This window comes from Mauremys mutica, unplaced genomic scaffold, assembly GCF_020497125.1.
Source record: "Mauremys mutica isolate MM-2020 ecotype Southern unplaced genomic scaffold, ASM2049712v1 Super-Scaffold_100046, whole genome shotgun sequence".
Taxonomy (NCBI): domain Eukaryota; kingdom Metazoa; phylum Chordata; order Testudines; family Geoemydidae; genus Mauremys; species Mauremys mutica.
Genome location: NW_025423257.1, coordinates 3,248,416 through 3,270,620, shown reverse-complemented (window position 1 = coordinate 3,270,620; position 22,205 = coordinate 3,248,416). Strand labels below are relative to the sequence as shown.

General features: G+C 49.0%; 1 non-coding gene across 1 annotated transcript; it reads left to right on the top strand.

Moving 5' to 3' along the window:
* The first annotated feature begins 2,962 nt into the window (after positions 1-2,962).
* TRNAG-UCC lies at positions 2,963-3,034 on the top strand. Its single transcript has one exon. It is a non-coding gene; the product is annotated as a tRNA-Gly (tRNA).
* The last annotated feature ends 19,171 nt before the right edge of the window (positions 3,035-22,205 follow it).

Genomic DNA, 22,205 nt, shown 5'->3' with positions numbered 1-22,205 from the left:
TTGTGTTACAATCACAGTATCTATAGAATGAGACAATAAATGTGTCAAAGTCCAGCAGGTCATACAGGATGGAGGCACACAAGAGGCTGGAATATGTCATCTGAGAAAGACAGAACACCTGGAAACCTGCATCTCCCATCCCCTGGCCTTGCGTGTTATGATTCCAGCTGCGTGAGCTGTTTGGAGGATGTTCCGGCATGATGGGGAAATGAAGTTTTGAGTCAGTTTTTGCTCCTGCAGGTTCCTTTGCTGTTACAGTTATAATGACATGAACAAAAGGGAGGCAAAATAAACATAAACCCCAAATTGCAATACAGGTGGGGAAAGGGAAGATCACGGTTAAGCCAAACACGTCAAAATAAAAATTAATACTAAAAAAGGGGAGGGGGGAAGAGATCAGGTATGTGGAGATCCCCTTGATATTTCAACGCACATTGTTAGAGTTGGGACACCTGTTCTGCTTCAATCATTTATTGTCTCTCTCTTCTCTCCTTCTTCTCCCCCCAATTCCTTGTCTCCAATGTTTCTGCCTCTCTCCTCTTGCTCCCTCTCCCCTGCCCTTTCCAGGAACTCTCATTCTACAGCATTTAGGACAAGCCAGAGCTCCCATGTTCTGCACATGAGCCTGTGTCAGAGGACGTGGGACCCCGGTCAGAACCAGTCACCAGATCAATATGACCCTTTATGGGCGACTTCTCTGCCTGCTCTGCAATTTACATCTCCCCACCCCCCACCCCCCCGCAAACAGGGTGGGGTACAGCTCTGACTGAGAGGCCTAACAGGAGAAACTTCAGCCCAAAGACAAATTTGTGTGAAATGCTGAGAAGTGAAGAGCCCCCTTCCCCTCCCCCCAAATCCCCAGAACTCTAGTGTCACCCCCATGGCACCAGCACAGGGAACCCAGTGAGATGAGGTTACAGAATACAAGAGGGGAGGCAGCAGGGAAAGAGGTGACAGGGAATCTCTCTTTTTCTTTCTCTCTTCACTTTCCGTTCTTCTCTTTCCTTCCAGGAACGGCAGTCACAGCAGGGAGAGGTTTGTCTCTGTGTCTGTCACAGAGGTGGTGGAAGTGATGGATTCTGTGACTTCCTGCAACCTCCGTGACTTCTGCAGTGGGCACAGTGGCTGACTCCAGGGCCACTCAATCAACTGGCTCCAGGGACCGCCCAAGCAGCGGCCAATGTGGCCGGCACTGAGGACCACTTGACCAGTGGTTCTGAGGGCAGCAGGAGCAGCTACAGCTTGGTGGTCTCTGGCAGCACTTCTGGGGTGGCCGGAGCAGCAGCTGGCCCCCTGGGGCTCCCCCCTGCCCTAGCAGCAGCTGGAGTGGCAGCGACTCTCAGGGCTTCTCCCCTGTTAGCTGGTGCTCATTATCCATCAAATAAATCAAAACACTTCCCCCTGCAAATGGATTTAGCCCGGGACCCTCAGAGTCAGCAGCTCTTACACCCACTACTGAGCTCTCTGGTCAGGTGTCCTAGTGCCGGGAGCCTCCGATTTAGATCCTAAAATAGCGTTTTTGCACCAGGGGCGGATGAAATTTTGGACCACACATTGTAGCTCCACTGTTATTTTACTGAATTGCTTCAAAACAGCAAGTGTAGAAAGTCTCCTAAGTGCCAGGCTCTCTGCCATGGAAACAGCTGCCCCTGCTCTCCAGGAGTCTCTGCATTTCACCCAGCAACGTACACACCTGCTCCGCACTGAAGGGGAGTCAGATAGTGACGGTAACGCAAATCTTCAGACTATTAACCCAGGTCCCTTTCTTTAACCCAGGACATGCCAGTCACCTGTTAGCCATGGTGTTATCTTCACCTTCAAATACCTCTCAGGACATTGAACAGAGGAAGTGAAACCCCCTCCCCCGAATGGCTCCCTGTTGAGGCGTTGTACCAGACCTGCCCCTGGAGACTGTCTGGTTTTATACTCTTAGAGCTTTTTCTCTTCAAACCCCTTATCCCAATCTCTGGGCCAACCTCCGCATTTCAGAGTTTAGAATTTACTCTCATCACCCTCCTATGGCACTTTCCATGTGACTGAGACAAAGCAAGTAGAGGAAGCTCCATGGCTAATGAAAACCAGTGCTCTGGGTGAGGCTGTACTCACACCCACAGCTGTATTTCCCCCTGCATGAGCCACTATAGGTGCTTCTTAGACAAACTTGGGCTGTAGGTGGTTATGTGTGTCTGTGCTTCACCACTTTGGCTACTCTGTGAAAAGCTGATGGTTCAAACAGAAGCTGGTGGGTTTTTGTTTTAAGCAATTAGAGTCTAGTACATTTTAACAGGCAGAAAATGTCCTATTCTGGTCTAGCCCCATTTGACTCCTTCTGTCCATCTTCTTCCTTCCCCCTCAGTGTCTTTCCTTCCCCATTGGGGACATGCAGAGATGAACCCCAGTCAGTCTGTGTCACAGAGAGTCTGTACCTCCTAAGGAATGTGGGTGAAGGATTCCAGCTGAATTAACGCCGCTCACCTGGGTTAGAAACATTTGTTTCTTTGGAGCACATAGTGGGAAATGGGACATTAATTCAGACCCAGGAGGCAAGGCAGAGGCTTCATGATCCTGATCTCCAGGAAGGGAGAGAGGATCCCCAGGAAGGAACAGAGCTTCCTTTAGACTCAAGCTGGGTCTCCTGGAAGTTGGAAAAGACCCTTGGTCACTGAGGATTTCATGGGATCGTGCTGCTCCAGAGGCTCGAGAGTCCTGGGTGCGGGGAGGGTGTCACTGCACAGTCTGAAATGGAAGGGAGGACCCTAGAAGGGACGGGGAGGAACAGAAAATGGAGAGGAATGAAACAGAATAAACGCCTCTTCTCTCTCGCCTCCCCGACCCAGCAAGAACTGTTATCAGTGGGGAAACTCCCCACCATGAACGGCAGAGACCACAGAGACATTTGCCTCATGCTGAGAAGTAAGGTGACCAGACACCAAGTATGAAAAATCAGAGACTTTCACCAGATGCATTGGTGGTATAGTGGTGAGCATAGCTGCCTTCCAAGCAGTTGACCTGGGTTCAATTCCCAGCCAATGCAATGATGTGATGATTCCTCCACTGGGAATTGGTTTAATTTCAGTCACATTGTATCAGTTTACCAATGGAATGAGAGAATCAGTGTCCCAAATCCCAACAGGTCATTAAACACCCAGTGGAGGAAGAAAGGGGTGGGACTATATAATGACCAGTTGGAGTCATCCTGGTATTACAATGCTTGGTTTAATTTTTTTTTAAATTTCCTTTACTTCCCTCTCCCTTTTAGACTCAGAGCCTTTAAGGTCAGAAGGGACCAGTGTGATCATCTAGTCTGACCTGCTGCACCTTGCAGGCCAAAAGACCCACCCACCCACTCCTGTAATAGACCCGGGAGGGGAGGCAGCTCCGTGCTCTGCCCCTACCCCAGGCAGCACATGGAGGCCTCTGCTCCCCTCCCCCCACAAGGGGTGTGCAGAGATGTGCCAGCAGCACTGAGGTGGCTCCATGCCCACTCTGCCTCCGTCCCTCTGTGCCGCTCCCAGAAGTGGCTGGCATCTCCCAGCATCCCCTGGGGTGGGGGGAGTGTCTCCACATGCTGCCCCTGCCCCGAGCACCATCTCTGCAGCTCCCATTGGCCAGGAACTGTAGCCAATGGGAGCTCTGGGGGCAGCACCTGCAGACAGCAGCACATGGAGATCCCCTGGCCCCACTCATCTAGGAGCTGCTGCCAGAGGGTTGTGTGTACCGGTCACTTTGGGAGCTGCACCACCCCTCCTGCACCCCACCCCCAGCGCAGCGCCCACACCCAAATTTCCTCCCAGTGCTTTGCTTGTCTTCCTTTCACCAGAACCATCCTTCTTCTCCTGGGCTGCAAGTAGCCACCCCTGGGAAGCCAAGAGGCAGGCACAGGATTCTGCAAGGTAAGTGTCCCACAGCGCCGCGATGGACGGTGCGATGGAGGTAAGTCTTCCTGAGGCACGATGGAATGTAACACAGCGAACCACTGGCCAGGCGGTCCAGGCGAAGGGCATTCACTGGAGGTACAAGCTTGTGAGTGACTCCTGAGCACAGGGCCCCTTCCCCTTTTAAGGACCTGCTCCTCATGGCCTGCGACTAGAGATGACTTGGCTGCATCTGGTGGGTCACACTCCACCTTGGGCAGTGTCCATGCTCTGGGTGTGTGAGTGCTGCCTAATGAGAGTCCCAGGCACCTTGTCTATCTAGGAGCTCTTCTGATCTTCCAGGTGTTCAACCAGCCCAATCTTCCCACAAGCATTGCAGGAGGGAGCGGGAGGGGGAAAGCCACTTCACAGGCATTCAGAGAGGGAGAGGAGACAAAAATGGGAATGGGGGAAGTATAACAGACCTATTGAGCATAGAAATCACTGCTGCTCCTACAACAGCAGGGACAGGCCACTAGGAGCTGGGAAAAATTAAGCCCTTATGTTTCTGCCTGGTTTTGAACCAGGTGTGGAAGCAGGGAAAGAATTAATAAGGATTTGAAGGGGATCTTAATGCATGTCAGTCAGTTAGCAAGAGTTAGCCCAGCTGTAACCCTAATGACGTGAGACTTCTAGAAGCAAGGATAGTGTGAGGCTGAGGGAAAGAACTGTGTAAAAAGTTATTACGACCTTGTAACTGATAACCAAATATGCAGCCTGGTGTCTTCTAGGAGTGAGAAAACAAGATAGCAGAATGGCTTATGTATAAACAAAATGAAGTTGTTGCTCTTTATTGTCTGTATTATTGCTAGTTATTGTCTGTAACAAAAGTATAAAGGCTTGCTGTAATTGTTTACCAGTTGAGAGACCTGTCAGGGACTGGGGCGACCCTGTGTCCTATGGCACTCTCTCCCTCCATTATAATTACTGGAGAAATAATAAAGTATTTGATTTTGCTGCACCCAAATGAAAAAGCGAGAACTGAGTTTTTCTCCGACACAGGGACCTTTTGCGTGTTAGGCAAACATGTTAACCACTACACTACAGAAACTCTGTTGCAGGGCTCTGCCCCTCCCTTCATAAGAACAGAAGAATGGCCAGACTGGGTCAGACCAAAGGTCCATCCAACCCCATATCCTATCTGCCAACAGTGGCCAATGCCAGGTGCCCCAGAGGGAGTGAACCTAACAGGTAATGATCAAGTGATCTCTCTCCTGCCATCCATCTCCAGCCTCTGACAAACAGAGGCTAGGGATACCATTCCTTACCCAGGCTGCCTAATAGCCATTAATGGACTTAACCTCCATTAATTTATCTGCAAAAATAATGAGGAGTACTTGTGGCACCTTAGAGACTAACAAACTTATTTGAGCATAAGCTTTCGTGGCCTAAAATCCACTTCATCAGATGCATACAGTGGAAAATACAGCAGGAAGATATATATATATATACACAGAGAACATGAAAAAATGGGTGTTGCCATCCACACTATAATGAGAGTGAGCAGTTAAGGTGAGCTATTATCAGCAGGAGAAAAAAACCTGTAGTGACAATCAGGATGGCCCATTTCCAACAGTTGACAAGAAGGTGTGAGTAACAGTAGGGGGACAAATAAACATGGGGAAATAGTTTTACTTTGTGTAATGACCCACCCACTCCCAGTCTTTATTCAAGCCTAACTTAATGGTGTCCAGTTTGCAAATTAATTCCAATTCAGCATCTCTCGTGGGACGCTGTTGTTGAAGGTTTTTTGTTGTAATATTGCAACTTTTAGGTCTGTAATCGTGTGACCAGAGAGATTGAAGTGTTCTCTGGCTGTGTTTGAATGTTATAATTCTTGATGTCTGATTTGTGTCCATTTATTCTTTTATGTAGAGACTCTCTGGTTTGGCCAATGTACATGGCAGAGAGGCATTGCTGGCACATGATGGCACATATCACATTGGTAGATGTGCAGGTGAATGAGCCCCTGATGGCACGGCTGATGTGATTAGGTCCTATGATGGTGTCCCCTGAACAGATATGTGGACAGAGTTGGCAATGGGCTTTGTTGCAAGGATAAATTCCTGTGTTAGTGTTTTTGTTGTGTGGTTGCTGGTAAGTATTTGCTTCAGGTTGGGGGGCTGTCAGTAAGCAAGGACTGGCCTGTCTCCCAAGATCTGTGAGAGTGGGGGATTGCCCTTCAGGACGGGTTGTAGATCCTTGATGATGCACTGGAGAGGTTTTAGTTGGGGACTGAAGGTGACGGCTAGTGGGGTTCTGTTACTTTCTTTGTTGGGCCTGTCCTGTAGTAGGTGACTTCTGGGTACTGTTCTGGCTTTGTCAATCTGCTTCTTCACTTCAGCAGGTGGGTACTGTAGTTGTAAGAACGCTTGATAGAGATCTTGTAGGTGTTTGTCTCTGTCTGAGGGGTTAGAGCAAATGTGGTTATATCTTAGAGCTTGGCTGTAGACAATGGATTGTGTGATGTGGTCTGGGTGAAAGCTGGAGACATGTAGGTAAGTATAGCGTTCAGTATGTTTCTGGTATAGGGTGGTGTTCATGTGACCATCGCTTATTAGCACAGTAGTGTCCAGGAAGTGGATCTCTTGTGTGGACTGGTCCAGGCAGAGGTTGTAGGTGGGATGGAAATTGTTGAAATCATGGTGCAATTCCTCAAGGGGCATTAGGAGACGAGAGCTGAGGAAGCGTTGTTCTAAGTCAGCCATAAAAACGTTGGCACACCGTGGTTGCCCAGATTTTACTTAATACCGTGGTTGCCCTCTCCGTTGGGCAGCCAAACATGGAGAAGGGCCCTTGGAGTCTGGGCTTTCAACCAGCTCTGCACCCACATGACACTGATTGCATCTAGACCTCATTTCCCTGGTTTGCTTGTGAGAATGTCCTGCGGGACTGTGCCAAAAGCCTTAGTAACCCCAAGATAGATCCCATCTACTGTTTACCCACCTCCACTAGGCCCAGAACCCTGCCAAAGAAGGAAAGAGGCTGGGTTTGGGATGATTTGTTCTTGACAAATCCATGCTCACTCGTCCTAAGAATCAAATTATCCTGTAGGTGCTGCTGACAAACTGATTGTTTAAGAATGTATTCCAGTATCTCTCCAGCTATGGAAGTGAGGCTGGCTAGTCTGCAAGTCCAATGGGTCTCTTTGTTCCCCTTTGAAAGATAGGTCCTGTCTTGTTCATGGATGGGAAGATGTTCTTTTTCAGGGATCTCAGACGAGAACTGGGGCACAACACCTGGTTTGTTAAGGCCACAAAAATGGAGGCAGGAACCTCTTCTCTCCTGCTGGCAAAGAACCCCAGGTACCGAAAAGACAGAGACCCACATCCCTGAATGGGCTTTAGAAAAGGCAGTGGTTAAAAAGCTTGGCCCCGACCATTTCTTGTTTCCGCAGACTAGACATTTTAGCAAACTTTAGAATTCCTTGGTGCTAAACACCCTGAAACTCCCCTTTCTCCTTCACAGAGGGCTTTATCGCCCCTTATCTCACTCAGGCTCACAACTGCCCAGAGCTCGAGAACTGTCCCTGTTTCCATGGGACAGATGGGGAGGAGCCTGAGGTCCAGAGAAGGGAAATGACCTACCCAAGGGCCTACACAGCAAGGCAGTGGCAGAGCCAGAAAGAGAAGCCACCAGTTCTGACTCCTGTTCTAACAGACAAAAAAAAACCTCCAGAGGCAGGGATAGAGCCCAGGAATTGAAATGGTGGGGAAATGTCATTTAAACCATTTCTGTCAGAAAATCCCATTCAGACTAAACCAGTTTGTTTCTCGAAATCATAACAAGTGGGATGAAAGTTCTTTGCAAAAAGATTTTGTTCAAAACAAAAGCATCTCCTGTTTGTCACAGTGCGTTAAATTGTCTCGTCGCACACAAAGAGGAGACACTTCGATCTCAAACATTAGATAAGATGCTTCAATCTGATCTAAGTCATTGCTGCTCTTAACAATTTAAAAATAAAAAAATACAAATAAAATAGACTGTTTCAGCTATTCTATTATGTCATAATCTGCTCTGAGTAAACGTGATAGGACACTTCATATTATGCACTACTCCTAGTGACACTCTCCAATGGATCCCCATCCTTCACCCACCGTGAGGTAGGTAGGAGCGGATCATTATTATCCCTACTTGAAAGAGGGAGAAGCTAAGGCTGAGAAAGGAGAAATGACTTGTCTTAGGTCACACACCCAGTCAGTGGCAGAGTTGGGAATAGGACCCAGGAGCCCTGATTTTCAAACTAACCATCGGATCTTGAATTTCAGACATTGAATGACCTGAATAAAGTGCTCTCACATGAGCTCCAGACCAAGAACAGTGCACAGGAATTATTCAGCAAGTATTTGAGGAGAACTGCAATGTTAGAGAGAATCATGAACTGCTCAGAGACCATTAATGCAGAGAAGCAGCAAAATTCGTCAAACATAGAACTGATTCTGACTTATTTCCTTGGTCTTAAAAGAGACCAACAAGGACCTGAGTCTCCTCCCTGTCAGTCACCCCCTGCTCAGCCAGTCAGGGTAGAGACTGAGGAAGGGAGGCTGAGGGTTCTCACCAGACAGCCCAAAGGATGGCCCAGGTCACTGGTGGGGATCAAATAAAATTCAGAATAAAATTCGGCCTGCTTAAACTTGTGTTTTCCATGCCTAGAATTCAACTCTCACCAGATGGATCAGACTGAACAGCTTTCAAACCTCGAGGAGGCTCTTACCTTCTAAACAGGGATGGCTGTTTTCTAGTAAAATCACTAAAAGGGAAGGAGAAAACTCGAAAGAGGTTCCTCCTGGCGCTCACGTCCGTGAACCCGAATACTCTCTCAGTCCTCAAAGAGAGAGACCTGGAGAAGGAGACTTGCTGAAGCAAAGCCACAGGGGTCTCTGAGGTTTCCCTGGCCCCTCGCCCCTGTCCTGCCTGGCTGATGTCAGCATCTCTCTGTGAGGTCACCAGCTCCCCACCAATGGTCTTTGACCAATAGTCTGAGGTCCTGCAAAAGACCTTTGTGATGTCACTGCCACACCCCTCCCTTGCTGGGCTAATGTCCTGCCCCTGGCCAGGCACTTTGGAGGGTTGAGCTACTCCAGGTGGATCACCCCACTCAAGGAGGGTTCGTTCTAGGCAGAACTGACACCAACTTGTCTGGCTGGGGTGTTCCCCAGAAGCAGAGCACAAGTTTGAAATACGGGCAGCATAGAGCCTATAATCATAACATCAACTACAAAAATGATACACATCTAGAGATAGCATCATTATAATCAGTCAATCAGAACCTCTCCATAGACCCCTTACACGACAACCTTTCTACAATATTGGCTGCAAATATAGAACCGTGGTCACAGCAGTGATCTATACAGTTACAGATTATGTCAATAACATTACAAGAGGTGACACGGCATCAGTGAGACTGATACTGGAATACTGCCTCTAGTTTTGGTGTCCTCATGTGAAAAAGATGTTGTGAAACTGGAGCTGGGGCAGCAAAGAGACACGACATGTTCTGAGGGCTGGAGAAAAATGCCTTCTACTGAGCTATTGAAAGAGCTCAACCTGTTTAGCTTATCAAAAGAAGATTGAAAGGTGACTTCACTGAAGTGTTGAAGTGCCTTAATGGAGAGAAAAGATTGGGTATTAAAGGGTTCTTGAATCAATCAGAGAAAGGCATAACAAGACCCAATGGCTGGAACATGAAAAGAGACAAATTCATATTACAACTAAGGCACAAATATTCAACAGCGAGGATGATTCACCACAGGAACAAGCTACCAAGGAAAGTGGTGGATTCGCCATCTCTTGATGTCATTTCATGAAGACTAGATGCCTTTCTGGAATGTGTTCGCCCCAAAAGTAGCTATGGTGTCCTACAGGAGGCCTGTGATATGCAGGGGGTCAGATTAGATGCTCTAATGGTCTCTTCTGGCCATAAAGTCGACTCATTTCTGAAAAACTGAGTGTAGCATTGGGAGCAGCGTCTGATGTTTCCCTGTCTAGCCGTCTTGCGGTCTAGAACAAACGCTCCTTGAGTGGGGTGATCCACAGGGAGTAGCTCAAACCTCTAGAGGTGTCTGGGATCAGCGGGGAGCGGTTGGTTGGGGCGTGGGAGTCCCGGGGGTCTGTCTGGGGACAGGGGTGTGGATAATGGTTAGGGGGACAGGTAGGGGGTAGGGTCCTAGGGAGGCAGTTACAGTGGGGGTGTCTCAGGAGGGGTAAGTCAGGGGACAAGGAGCAGGGGGGGTTGGGGTTCTGAGGGGGGCAGCCAGGGGGCAGGAAGTGGGAGGCAGTGGATGGGGTGTGGCTAGGGCGGGGCTCCCTGGGTGCACACCCTAATGAAATGTGCTGCTCATGCCTATGGTCACGGGGGTGAGCCACTCGCATCCTTTTCCTGTTTGTGCCATTTCTTTCCGTCTCAAAATCTGATAACAATTCTCTCTGGTTCTTCCCCTTCTCTCTCCCCTCCCCACATGTGGCTAGAAAATCCAAGGAGATTCCCTCATTTTCCCTAAAATTATTGAGACTCTAGTCTCTTATTTTCCCTATTCTCTCCGTAATTCTTAAATTCTGCTCAGCTTTGGGATGTGAACCCAGCCCGTTTATCTGCAGCAATTTGTCCTGGGTAGGTGGAATTTGCTGTCCTGTGTCACTCCCCCAGCGTGGGTGGGTGTTAGTAGGTGCTGGCTAGGGGAGCCCGCACACACGGCTGCCTCTGGGGGGGATATGGGGGGGGCAGATCTCTGCCAGCGACAGGACATGGCCGCACAGGAGGGGAAGGGAGGAGCCAGTGTCCCTATGGAGCCTGCCCAGCCCCTTTGGTTCTGCTCCTTTCCAGCATTTTGTTCAGAGACTTTATTACTGGGGAGGCTGAAAAATCTCCCTGTGGGCTTAGCCTGGCAGGAGGGGCCAGGTCTCCCCTGCAATAAAGAGATGGAGCATGTTCCCAGCATGGCAGAGCCTAGGCTGTGTCTCTGCAGGGGAAGATCCTGGGGGAATCGTGATGTGACATGAACTAAAGCCTGTTCTGAAACCTCCACAACTGCCCTTCTCGCCCTGCCAGGCTGCAGGATGTCGTTCATGTTTCGCTCCAGCTCATCCCATCCTCCCATGGGACAGGGAAGGGAAATGGCTGCAGTGGAGCCAGTTCAGGTAGGGGTTATGGGGGGGGGGTTGCTGGTGGGTTCCTGCTGGAGGGAGAGGGACAGTAAATACAGAGGAGGTGGGAGGCTTGGGCAGTCTGGTTTGGGGGTTGGAGCGGGGCAGGAAATTCCCAGGGTGGAGAATGGGAGGAGGCCAGGGTGTAGCAAACCTGTTGGGACTTGTTCAATATGCTGCTTCCATTCTAGGAACAGACCCACGAGGTAAGCGGGTGGAAATGCTCTAATTTGTGGGACAGGAAACAACCCCCCTCGGTGGGGCTAGGAAAATGGGCCAGAATCCCAGGACTGGAGCATGACCTGATTAACCAGCAGCTGCTGTGAGATGTGAGGGGCACCCACCAGGGAGGCTTGGGGGGGTTCTTAACCTTTTTCTTTTTAAGGCCCCCAACGTGCTATAAAAACTCCACGGCCCTGCACGTGCCTGGTTCTCTGCGTATAAAAGCCAGGGCTGGCGTTAGGGGGCGGCAACCAGGGCATTTGCCTGGGGCCCAATGTGACAGGCCCCCCCTGCAAAGCTAATTTACGTAGATACCTAATGCATGATTATTCTTGCTACAGACCGATCAATCAATTCTCTGTTTACCACACAGTGATTCCATATGACATAACGTGTTAGTTATTTATAACACCACACAGTAAATAAACAGTAAACTAAAATCACTGGCTGCTGTTCCCACCCTTACTCCTACACTGCTGCTGTGGCTTGTGGTGCCCGGCGCTCTGCCTGCAGCTCAAGCCGGGCTTTGCACTCTCACACGGGGGCTGCATCTTGCTGGAGCCCCAGATACCCTGCAGCCCTGTGGCCGCTCCTGGCTCACCAGGGGCCATTTCAGATTTTGGGGAGGGGGCAACTTTAACTGTGATTCCAGGGGCTACTGAGGCACCTGAAAAGTGTACGGTTTTTTGCAGAAAATAACTTAGAAATTCACTGACGAGCTCTGTATCTAATTGTTATATAAAGAAAGATAAATATTTACTGACTCCAATTACAGCCACATATTAAATGTAAAATTAAATTTAGAACAATCAGGAGATAATACAGCAAGATCTTCCCTATCCCAAGCCTTGAGGTATCCGTTCTGGAGCTTTGACGCAGGTGTCAGAAACACAAGTTTGATACTTTGCACCCTCTCTTTCGTAGAGATAAATAAATATAGAGAAAGGAAGCAGATTTTACTTAACACTCTGTGTTACTGCCATTATCTCCTCTATTTTAGTCAATTGTTTTTCACTCCACTGACAACGTATTTACTTACTTTTATATACGTGATTAAGGTTTTTTTCTCTTAAGAACGGAAATTTATTTTTCTAGTTATTTTGGCATTTATGTTTACTGATCACAATCATGTATGTGGCTTACTAACATTTGACTCCATCACTGCTATTAGTGTCATACTTGGAGCTGCATTTATTTTCATAGAAGTTTTAAGTTACTTTCCAGATATAACTGTACCATGAAGTTTGGGGGAGACGGGGCCCTGCACCTCCCCCGCTTCCTGCCATTCACCGTGACTCTCAGCCGGCCAGTAAAACAGAAGGTTTGTTAGACGACAGGAACACAGTCCCAAACAGAGCTCGTAGGTACAGACAACAGGACCCCTTGGTCAGGTCCATCTTGGGGGGTAGGGAGCCAGACCCGGTTCTGGCCTCCCTCCCTTTCCCCAGCCAGCTCCAAACTGAAACCCCTCCTCCAGCCGTCTCCTCCAGCCACACCTCCCGGCTCCTCCTCCAGCCTTTGTCCAGTTTCCTCGGGCAGAAGGTGTCACCTGGCCCCATCCCCCTCCTGGGCTCAGGTCACATGCTCAGCTATCGCCCCTCAAGTGAAGTCACACCCTGATATCCCATCCCCAATGCAGACAGTCCCAGTAAAACTCTCCCGCAACATCCCCAGCTCAATCCTCCCCACTCCCTCCTTCGTCACAGACTAAAAATACAATCTGAAGATAAGTGATCTTCATCTGCACAGTGTCTGAAGTTTTGAGTTTAGCTAATTTTTTCAAACGAGCCCTGCTCAGGTAAGTACATGCAACATGTACAGTCTGTTATTTGCTAGTACCATTTAAATAACGAATGACAAAGCACAATACGGCAATTACAGTAATAATGATAATTACTCCAGCCAGGCCAGGTGAGGCATTTTAGAACTCGTTACTCAAAGAACTGAATTTAAGCATAAGACAGAAATAAAATGATGAAATGCACAGACCAGTTAAAAAGCTAAAATACCAGCACTGTCATCCTGACCGAATGTGAAGAATAAAATTACAGAGACTACATGTACTTTGCGCGTTTTGACAGGAAGTAAAAGGAAGTAACAACAGTAACTGACGTGTCTGTGGTGGGGTGTGTGTGTGTGGGGGGGAGTGTGAGACACACCCGCTGTCACTCCCAGCCCAGCGGCACTCACTAGTCCGAAGGCTCGTTCACACGGCAGCAGGGGCCAGCAGCCCCCACTCCTGACCCAGAGGCAGCAGCACAGAATCTTGTCCCCCCAGCTCAGCTCAGCAGAGACTGGGCACAGAGGCAGGAGGGTGGGGCCACTCTGACATCAGCAACCCCCCCCCCCGCCCCACACAGCATAGGAGGCTCCTGGGAGCAGCTCGGCCGGGGCAGCTCCAAGTGGGGGGAGGGGGCAGGGCTGCAGGAAGAGCTGCAGGGGCAGAGAGCTGAAGAGAAGTGGCGGGAGGAGAGACAGGACACCCCTGCTGGAGGAACCCCCTCAGCAAGGCCCCTCTGGACCGTCATGTCGTCTGCCCCCCACTGAGTCTGGCCCCGTCCAGCTCTTCACAATGAGAACAGCGCTGGGCTCCCTGCCAGCGAGCTCTCCCTGCACCTGCCAGGGCCTCCATCTCCTGTTTGCGTCTGTGGCTAGTAGGGGGGGATGGATCTGCTGGGAGAGACAAGGGGCTCTCGCTTCGTCCCCTCACCCTGGCGTTTACTGGATGCTCTGAGCAGGGGCGGCACTAGGATTTCCGCTGCCCCAAGCAGGGCGGCGCGCCGCGGGGGGTGCTCTGGCGGTCGCCGGTCCCGCAGCGCTGGTGGACCTCTCGCAGACGTGCCTGTGGAGGGGCTGCTGGTCTCGCGGCACGCCTGCGGGAGGTCCACCGGAGCCGCGGGACCAGCGGCCCCTCCGCAGGCACGTCTGCGGGAGGTCCACCGGAGCCGCGGGACCAGCGGCCCCTCCGCAGGCACGTCTGCAGGAGGTCCACCGGAGCCGCGGGACCAGTGGACCTTCTGCAGGCATGCCTGCGGGAGGTCTGCTGGAGCCGCCTGCCACGGGACGCTGCCCCAAGCGCGCGTTTGGCGCGCTGGGGTCTGGAGCCGGCCCTGGCTTTGAGCGGGGTGGGGGTGGGACTCTGCCTGTGAGCCACCCAGAGCTTCCATTTGATCGGCTCCTCTCCCCCATGAGTGTGGGGCTGTGAGTGGGGCAGCAGGTACCGAGTGTTGGGCTCTTGCTCTTTCAGGGGCCGGTGACCTTCGAGGAGGTAGCTGTGTATTTCACCAGGGGAGAGGGGGCTCTGCTGGACCCCACTCAGAGAGCCCTCTACAGGGATGTCATGCAGGAGAACTATGAGACGGTGACCTCGCTGGGTAAGGAGTCCTGTCCCCTGGGTTATTAGAAGCTGTGAGGTCTCTAAAGAACCTGAGTAGTAGTAACTTTGTACCTTCATTTGTCATAAAAGTTTTGACAAGTTTCCTTGCCCCCTGTTTTTTGCCTCATCTCCCACCCACTAGAATAATTTTTAGACATTTGTCATCAGTCATTTTAAAATTGCATTTAATGTGTCCTTATTGGCTACATTAATAACTGTAGGTTTCATGCCTTTTCCTCATTTTAAGAGGAAAATATGCCACCTGTAGAATTCTAAATTGAGTAAATAGGTGTGTGACTCATGCCTGGCTTGTGTGACAGTCAGATGAGCTCCTCTTTTGATAGAAGAGAGTATAATGTTGTCATTCAGGAGCCCAAAGGTGAAAGGAGAACAGAGCCATGTGAGAGGAGGAGAAGGGGGGGAGTAGATAATTCTGGGGTGCCAGGACATGGGGCGGGTGTGTGCAGGGATAGAGTTAAGATGGAGAAAGGAGGGATGAGGTTGTGAAAGACGAGGAGGGAACAGAAGATGCTCCCAAGGTGCCGGGCGGTGATGCCAGCTGAGAGTAAAGGGAAGAAGGGGAGGGAAGTGTGGAGGAAGGGCACTCAGAAAGTGGGTTGGGTGGGTCAGTGGGAGAGAGGAGAGGTTTGGGGATCCAGAGCTGTGGGGATCCCAGACATTTCACCCCAAATCCCTACCCAAGCCTTGTTCTAGAGCCTGCACTCCAGTTTTCTTTCTGTTCTGTTTCACTTATATACATGTTTTCCCCAAATATTATTATCTTAACTCTTGACCTCCCTCTCCCACTCATTACGCCCTCCCCGTATAACCTCCCCATCTCTGTGCACAGAGACCCCGACCACCGACCCTGAGTCCTCGCTGCATCCTCCCTCCCGTAGCAGGGCCCCTACCCAGGCACAGATGGGCACTTTGTTGATGATGTCACAGGGTGGTGGTGTAGCCTGTGCAGTTTTTACACCTATAAGATTACGTATTGGGGCACAGCTCGCCCTTGTACATGGCTACTCAACGTTAATTGAGAAGATGAAATTTGGTGAAACACACAGAAACTTGATTTAATGGAGACAGTTATAACTGAAATCATAGGCAAGGATCAATCTACATAATGTACCCATCGCCGAATTGCCGCCGAATCCACGGGACCGGCGGACCTCCCGCAGGCAAGCCGCCGAAGGCAGCCTGACTGCTGCCCTCACAGGGACTACCAGGGCGGCTCCCGCAGCTTGCCATCCCGGGCACGTGCTTGGATAGGGACTCACATGCCTCTCCTTTTTTGATCAGGGTGTGAGGATTGCAGCTTGTCCTCCACTGTGTTCACTGGACTAACGTCCAGTTCCTGTGCGTTGCTTTCTCTCCAGGGGCTCTGAGCAGTGTGTGTGTGAGAGAGGTGGGAATTTTGGTGATACTTGTATGATGCCAATACACACCTCAGTTTCCTGCTGTGGTTGGTATTGCTATGATTCTAAAGAGCAGGAGACATGAGGTGTTTTGTCACGTAGCTGTCATGGGGTGATATGAATGGGTCATTAAGGACAGGCTGGGACCAACCTACATCAGTGGAATACCCGACAGAGACAAGGGAATGATTGTCACCTGTCCATGGGAGGATCTCCGCTTGGCTGAGTGAAGCATACATGGACTCGTTACATTATTGGGAGCAGGAATAACTGGGCTCGCAGACGCAGGGAGCTCTACCGGAGCAAAGACAAATGGACAGGTGCAGTTAAAGGAAACCAAAGTGTTTTCTACAGCAGCCTGGCTCAAGGGCATTGGCCAGTATTGACTATATTGTCTTCTTCACTTCCCTGTGCTAATCTAAGGACTTTCCAGTGCTGTGTTTTGGTTCACTAATGAACCCTGCTATGTTTTAACAGTCTGCCCAGTGCCACAGCAAAAACTTGCTCTGTGCATTGACTGAGGAACAGTCTCTGAACAGGAGTGTCGTTCAGCTGGACCTGCTGGCAGAGCTCACAGGTTGAAGTAGGAGTGTTGAAGCCAGAGGACTATTTAAAAGCCCAGGCATTGCACAGATCCCATGGATCCATGCCAGTGCCAGTGTGCCTAATGGGGAAAGGATATAAAACAAGACAAGGAACTAAATGCATATTTTGCATGGTCCCCTCATCAGTGCTCATGGGAATCCCTGATCATTTCCAACGTGTATTAAAACCTTCCTTAAAGGCTCACCTCTTAGTTATCAGGTCATGTCAGTTATGTTAGAGGCCTCCCGCTTCCCTGGTTCTTGTCACGCAGACAGCAAGCAGCAAAAGACCAGAAGTCCGAAGCGCAGACAATGCCATGTTTATTGGGGTTAGTTTCTAAGCAAGCATATTCCGAAGCCCTTCACACCGGTCGGGCTTATCTCTATACTCCCATAGAGTCTGTTCCCCAGTGTTTCCTTCCCAGCTCTGATGCGGCAGAGCCTTGCCTGTGTTCCTGTTCCACGTTCCCCCCTGTTAACAAACATGATTCCAATTTCCCTTCCCCCTCCTGTTTATATAGTAATATTCTCAGCTATACGTTAACCAATCATTGTACTGAAATTTAATGAACCAATCCTAACAGATTGTAATATAATTCTCTAAACAATTATATCCCACTACCCTAATTAACTTACACCTAGCAAAATTAATTATACAGCAGAGAGAAACACTTAGAGAACCAGACAGATTAACAATGGAAAATTGTGGGACATAAAGAAAAAGCAATACAGAAAAGAGTTTCACAACCGCAACTATTGATAAGTGATTTCTTGCCAGACAGGATGCTGTCAAACTAAGTTTTCTTTAACCATCTTAAGATCTGTTTCTTTATCTGGTGGTGATGGGCGCTATCAGGACAAGATCATCTTCCTAACAGCCCAATAGCACCTTATTTCAGTGTGACTGGTTTGGGATGTGGGGATGTGACCCTGCGCTTCCCAGCTTATGGCTGCCCCTGCTGCTTAGCCAAAGGCCTAAGAACAAGGCCTCAGACGGTCACAGTAAGAGAAGGCCCAGACACAGGCAGACTGTGATTTTGATTCTTTGTTTTTATACCCCTGTAACTAGCTAAGTGATAAAAATACACCTAAGTTCTTAAACTATAGGCTTTACAGACAGGTCTGAATATCTCTATTCTAACCCATTCTGTGTCTGTCTTGTGTATTTAGATTGTAAATTCTTCAGGGCATGGGCCATCTACTGTTCTGTGTTTGTACTTTGCCTAGCACAATGGGGACTCACTGTTAGTTTGTTCTTAGGCGCTAAGGTAATGAATATGATTAACAACTCTCCTGCCACTTTGAGCCAAGGAAGCTGGCCTTGGGATGTTACTGCTTAAAAATGAGCTGGGGGTAAAACCATGGAATATTCTTTGTGACAAGTATCCCACAAATTCCACTGACTTCCCTTATTTTCTTTGCCTGCAGTAGGGCTTCCAGATTCCAAATCTGATGTGATCTCCCGTCTGGAACGAGAGGAAGAGCGGTGGGTCCCAGATCTCCAGGGCGCTGAGAAAGAAGTGCTCCTGAGAGCTGCCTGCACAGGTAGGGAATTGGGATTCCCTCAAAAACTGTCTGTGATTTCAGGAAACATTTGGGATGCCCTACAAAGACCCTATGAGCCCTCCAAGTTCAGGATTGTTCCCTGCAGATGTGACTCATGGCTTCCCACCTATGCTCTGACAAGTGGCAGCAGGTCCCTGCCCAATGTAGCTTTCACCTGAGTGTTCTGGTGAAAATCAGCACCTGATAGGTTTGATCTCTCCCACACACATTTTGGTTTGTTCATCCCTTTTTCCATTCCTCTCTCTGACATTTCCTTTCTCTCCGGTGCAGGGAGTGACCTATGTCTGGATTCTCTCTGTATCCCATCAGGTGTTGGGATGGTGAGTGAGAATGAGGAGCAGAAACCCCAGCAGGAAGATGCTGAGCAAGTAGAACCACATGGAACGTTATCAGGAAGATCCAAAGGGAACGTTTCCGGGAGTTGTGCACTCCCAGAAAAAGAAACAGCCTGTGAGACTCAGCAGAGGTCAGAAGAAAACTTAAGTAGCCACTCAGACCTTATTCCACACGAGAGAATCAACTTGGAACAGACACGCTACACATGCCATGAGTGTGGGAAAAGCTTCAATGGGAGCTCAGACCTTGTCACTCATCAGAGAATGCACAGAGGAGAGAGACCCTACATGTGCTCCAAGTGGTGGAAAAGCTTCAGTCAGAGCTCTACCCTTATCACACACTGGAGAACCCACACTGGAGAGAAACCCTACATGTGCTCTGAGTGCGGGAAAAGCTTTAGTCGGCGCTCACACCTTATCACACATCGGAGAATCCACACAGGTGAGAAACCTTATGGATGTTCTGAGTGTGGGAAACACTTCCTTGATAGTTCAACCCTCATCTCACATCAGCGAATTCACACAGGGGAGATGCCCTATACATGCTCCGAGTGCGGGAAACGCTTCAATTGGAGCTCACACCTTATCACACACAGGAGAATCCACACAGGTGAGAAACCTTTTGGATGCTCTGAGTGCGGGAAAAGCTTCAGTTGGAGCTCACACCTTATCAGGCATCAGAAAATCCATGTAAGAGAGAACTGTAATAAATGCCTTGACTAGGGCTGAGCAAAGTTTTTTTTTTTTAAATCACATTTGCTAATTCCCCCATAGTGATGTTTGCACCATCTTCACCGTAGTAGCTCAGCTCTCCCAGATGGGTTGCCTGCTTCTGCCTTTTCCAGCTCGCCCTTCTTTGGGGTCAGTCCTGTGATCTTTTCTATTGAGCCGTAGGAGTGTATGTCATAGAACCATAGAATATCAGGGTTGGAAGGGACCTCAGGAGGTATCTAGTCCATTCCCCTGCTGAAAGCAGGACCAACCCCAACTAAATCAACCCAGCCAGGTTTTGTCAAGCCAGGCCTTAAAAATCTCTCAGGATGGAGATTCCACCACCTCCCTAGGTAACCCATTCCAGTGCTTCACCACCACCTTAGCAAAATTAGTTTCCTAATATCCAACCTAGATGGCTCCCACTGCAACTTGAGACCATTGCTCCTTGTTCTGTCATCTGCTACCACTGAGAACAGCCAAGCTCCATCAGCTCCAGGTGGGAGAGATGTTTGATTCCCAACAAGCTACACTGAGGCAAAAACTACCTGTGCCTGGCATCCACTAGGACTGTACATGGCGTTGACTGCTCAAGTTAGTGATCTTGGTGTAAAAAGACAATTATAGTTGTAGAGCAGATGCAGTCCAGGTGCAGTGGCTGCCATTAGCTTTCCCCTTGTCCTAACCTAAACTGCATCACTTTTCCTAGTCTAAACAAACCCTGAGCATCACGGTTATACTGTTCCCCCTTTTCACAGCAATTGTTAGTCATCGAGTTCCCCCTTTGGGAACAAATTGTTTCATTTCCCCGTTGCTCTGATATTGGTTCAGGTTGTGCTGGAGAGCAGATATTTTTACTACCATTTTCCTCACTTAAACTATATTGAACTATAACAAAGAGCAGGAACAGGGCAGGGATAGGGGAAAATGTCATTTCACACCCTATCTCCTATTGTTACAGAGGAAGTCAGAGGGATTCCCTTATTCCCCATCACCATCCCAATCCCCCTGTTGTGCAGTTGGTTAGGTCAATCTTTTTTCCTAAAGGGCTGGGAAGATGATACCCTAGTAAATGACTTGGAACTAAGCAAAATACCCATGCATTGGGCTCCTAAAGCCGTTGTGGCCCAGGCCCTATCGCTCCTGAAGATATCTCCTTCCTAATCAGGTGCATGTTGGGAAATGCAATCCCTTTCTAGGTAGAGATGGGGGAAAATGGAGGTGACATTTCTGTTCAGCTCACCTCTGGGAGATGCTGCAAATGTGTAGAAGTTGAAACCCATGTTGAATGTGATATATCTGCAGAAAGATACCTATTTTTAATAGAGACCTGACATTTGGTATCTTACAGGGATTCTAAGCCGCACCTGAATTTAGTTCCTAATTTAAATCTGTGCCACCAGATTAAAGAAATAAAAGGGCACAGTAGGGGGAGTTGTACCTCACTGTCACTACTGAACTGTTGTGCAGTTGGAGAAGAATTCTACGCCAGAGAAGTGTAAAATTACTCCAAGTAAGGTCAAAGATTTGACAAGAACTCAGGTAGAAATTGCAGGTAGTGGTGGTTGATTTTCAGCCCAGATATGGAAGCTATGGTGTTTTTAGAATCCTGCTCCCTAGTTAAATGGCACTGATCACATTCCTAAAGGACTCCATGATTAAACTGGGCACAACTGTCTTTTACCATCTGGCTCCAAAGTTAGATGAAGCACAGAGAGAAACAGCTGATTCCTTCAGAGCCATTCCATGCCTATGGGTCCCAATCTGGCTGCCTTGTTGGACAAGGAGCACTTCCTTGCTGGCCAAACAATGAGGGAATGTATCAGATGCGAAGTTCACCCTGCAGGATACTTGAATGCTGAGTCCAGAGTCTGTGGTTTGGTCTCTTAGGGCAGGTCTATGCTACCCACCGGATCAGCGGGTAGCGATCGATCTATTGGGGTGTTGATTTATCGCATCTAGTCTAGACATGATAAATCAATCCCTGAGACTCTGGTACTCCAGCACCGCGAGAGGCGCAAGCGGAGTCGACAGGGGAGCAGCAGCAGTCGACTCAGCGCCGTGAAGATGCCAAGGTAAGTCGACCTACATACGTCGACTTCAGCTCTGCTATTCCCGTAGCTGAAGTTGTGTATCTTAGATCAATCCCCCCTCCTAGTGTAGACCCGTCGTTAGTTTTTCTCTTGAGTCTAATGCATTTGTATCACCTCTCTGCCTCCTGCTTCTTTGAAAAATTAGAAAGTGTGAAAATAGAGCACAGGTGGTTCTAATTCCTCAGCATCTTCCTGCTGGGTTTTCCCCTCCTCATTCTCACTCACGGTCCCATCACCCGATGGGAGACAGAGAGAATGAGACATAGGTCACGCCCTGCACTTGAGAGAGAGGAAATCTGTGCCAGTACCTGGTTCCTAAACTGCAGCTACAGTTCCTACTCCGGGCGAATCCAAAGCCCAAGAGGTGCAGAGATCCAACTCCTTATTATCTTAGAAACATTTTGTTCCCTTTTCTATTTTTCGTCTGTTTCTTTTTATGAAGTTGGAGAACTCCCAGTCTTTCTATTTGATAGCCTTAAAACCCTGCCCTATGAAATGACAACGCATGCGCCTCAGCTGTGCAAGCATTGCAAGGAATTGAGTGGTCAGATACGTACTGTTCAGCAAGAGCTGTTTGAATTCTTTTACTAATGTGTCTCTTAAGGTCTGTATGTATTTTGGGGCGAGAGGGCGAGGAGAAATATTAGCTACAGAATAGTGAAATCTAAGAAGAAAACTAATTAGCTTTGAGGTTGTGGGCTAAATGTCAGCAATGATTTGGTTTCGGTATTGAAATATTCAGCTGGGTAAATTTGGGTTGCACTGCCTGGGTCAAAATCTCTGATTGGGGTTTCGGCATCACTAAATGTGCACCTGCCTTCTTGGGTTGCTCTTTTAGGATTT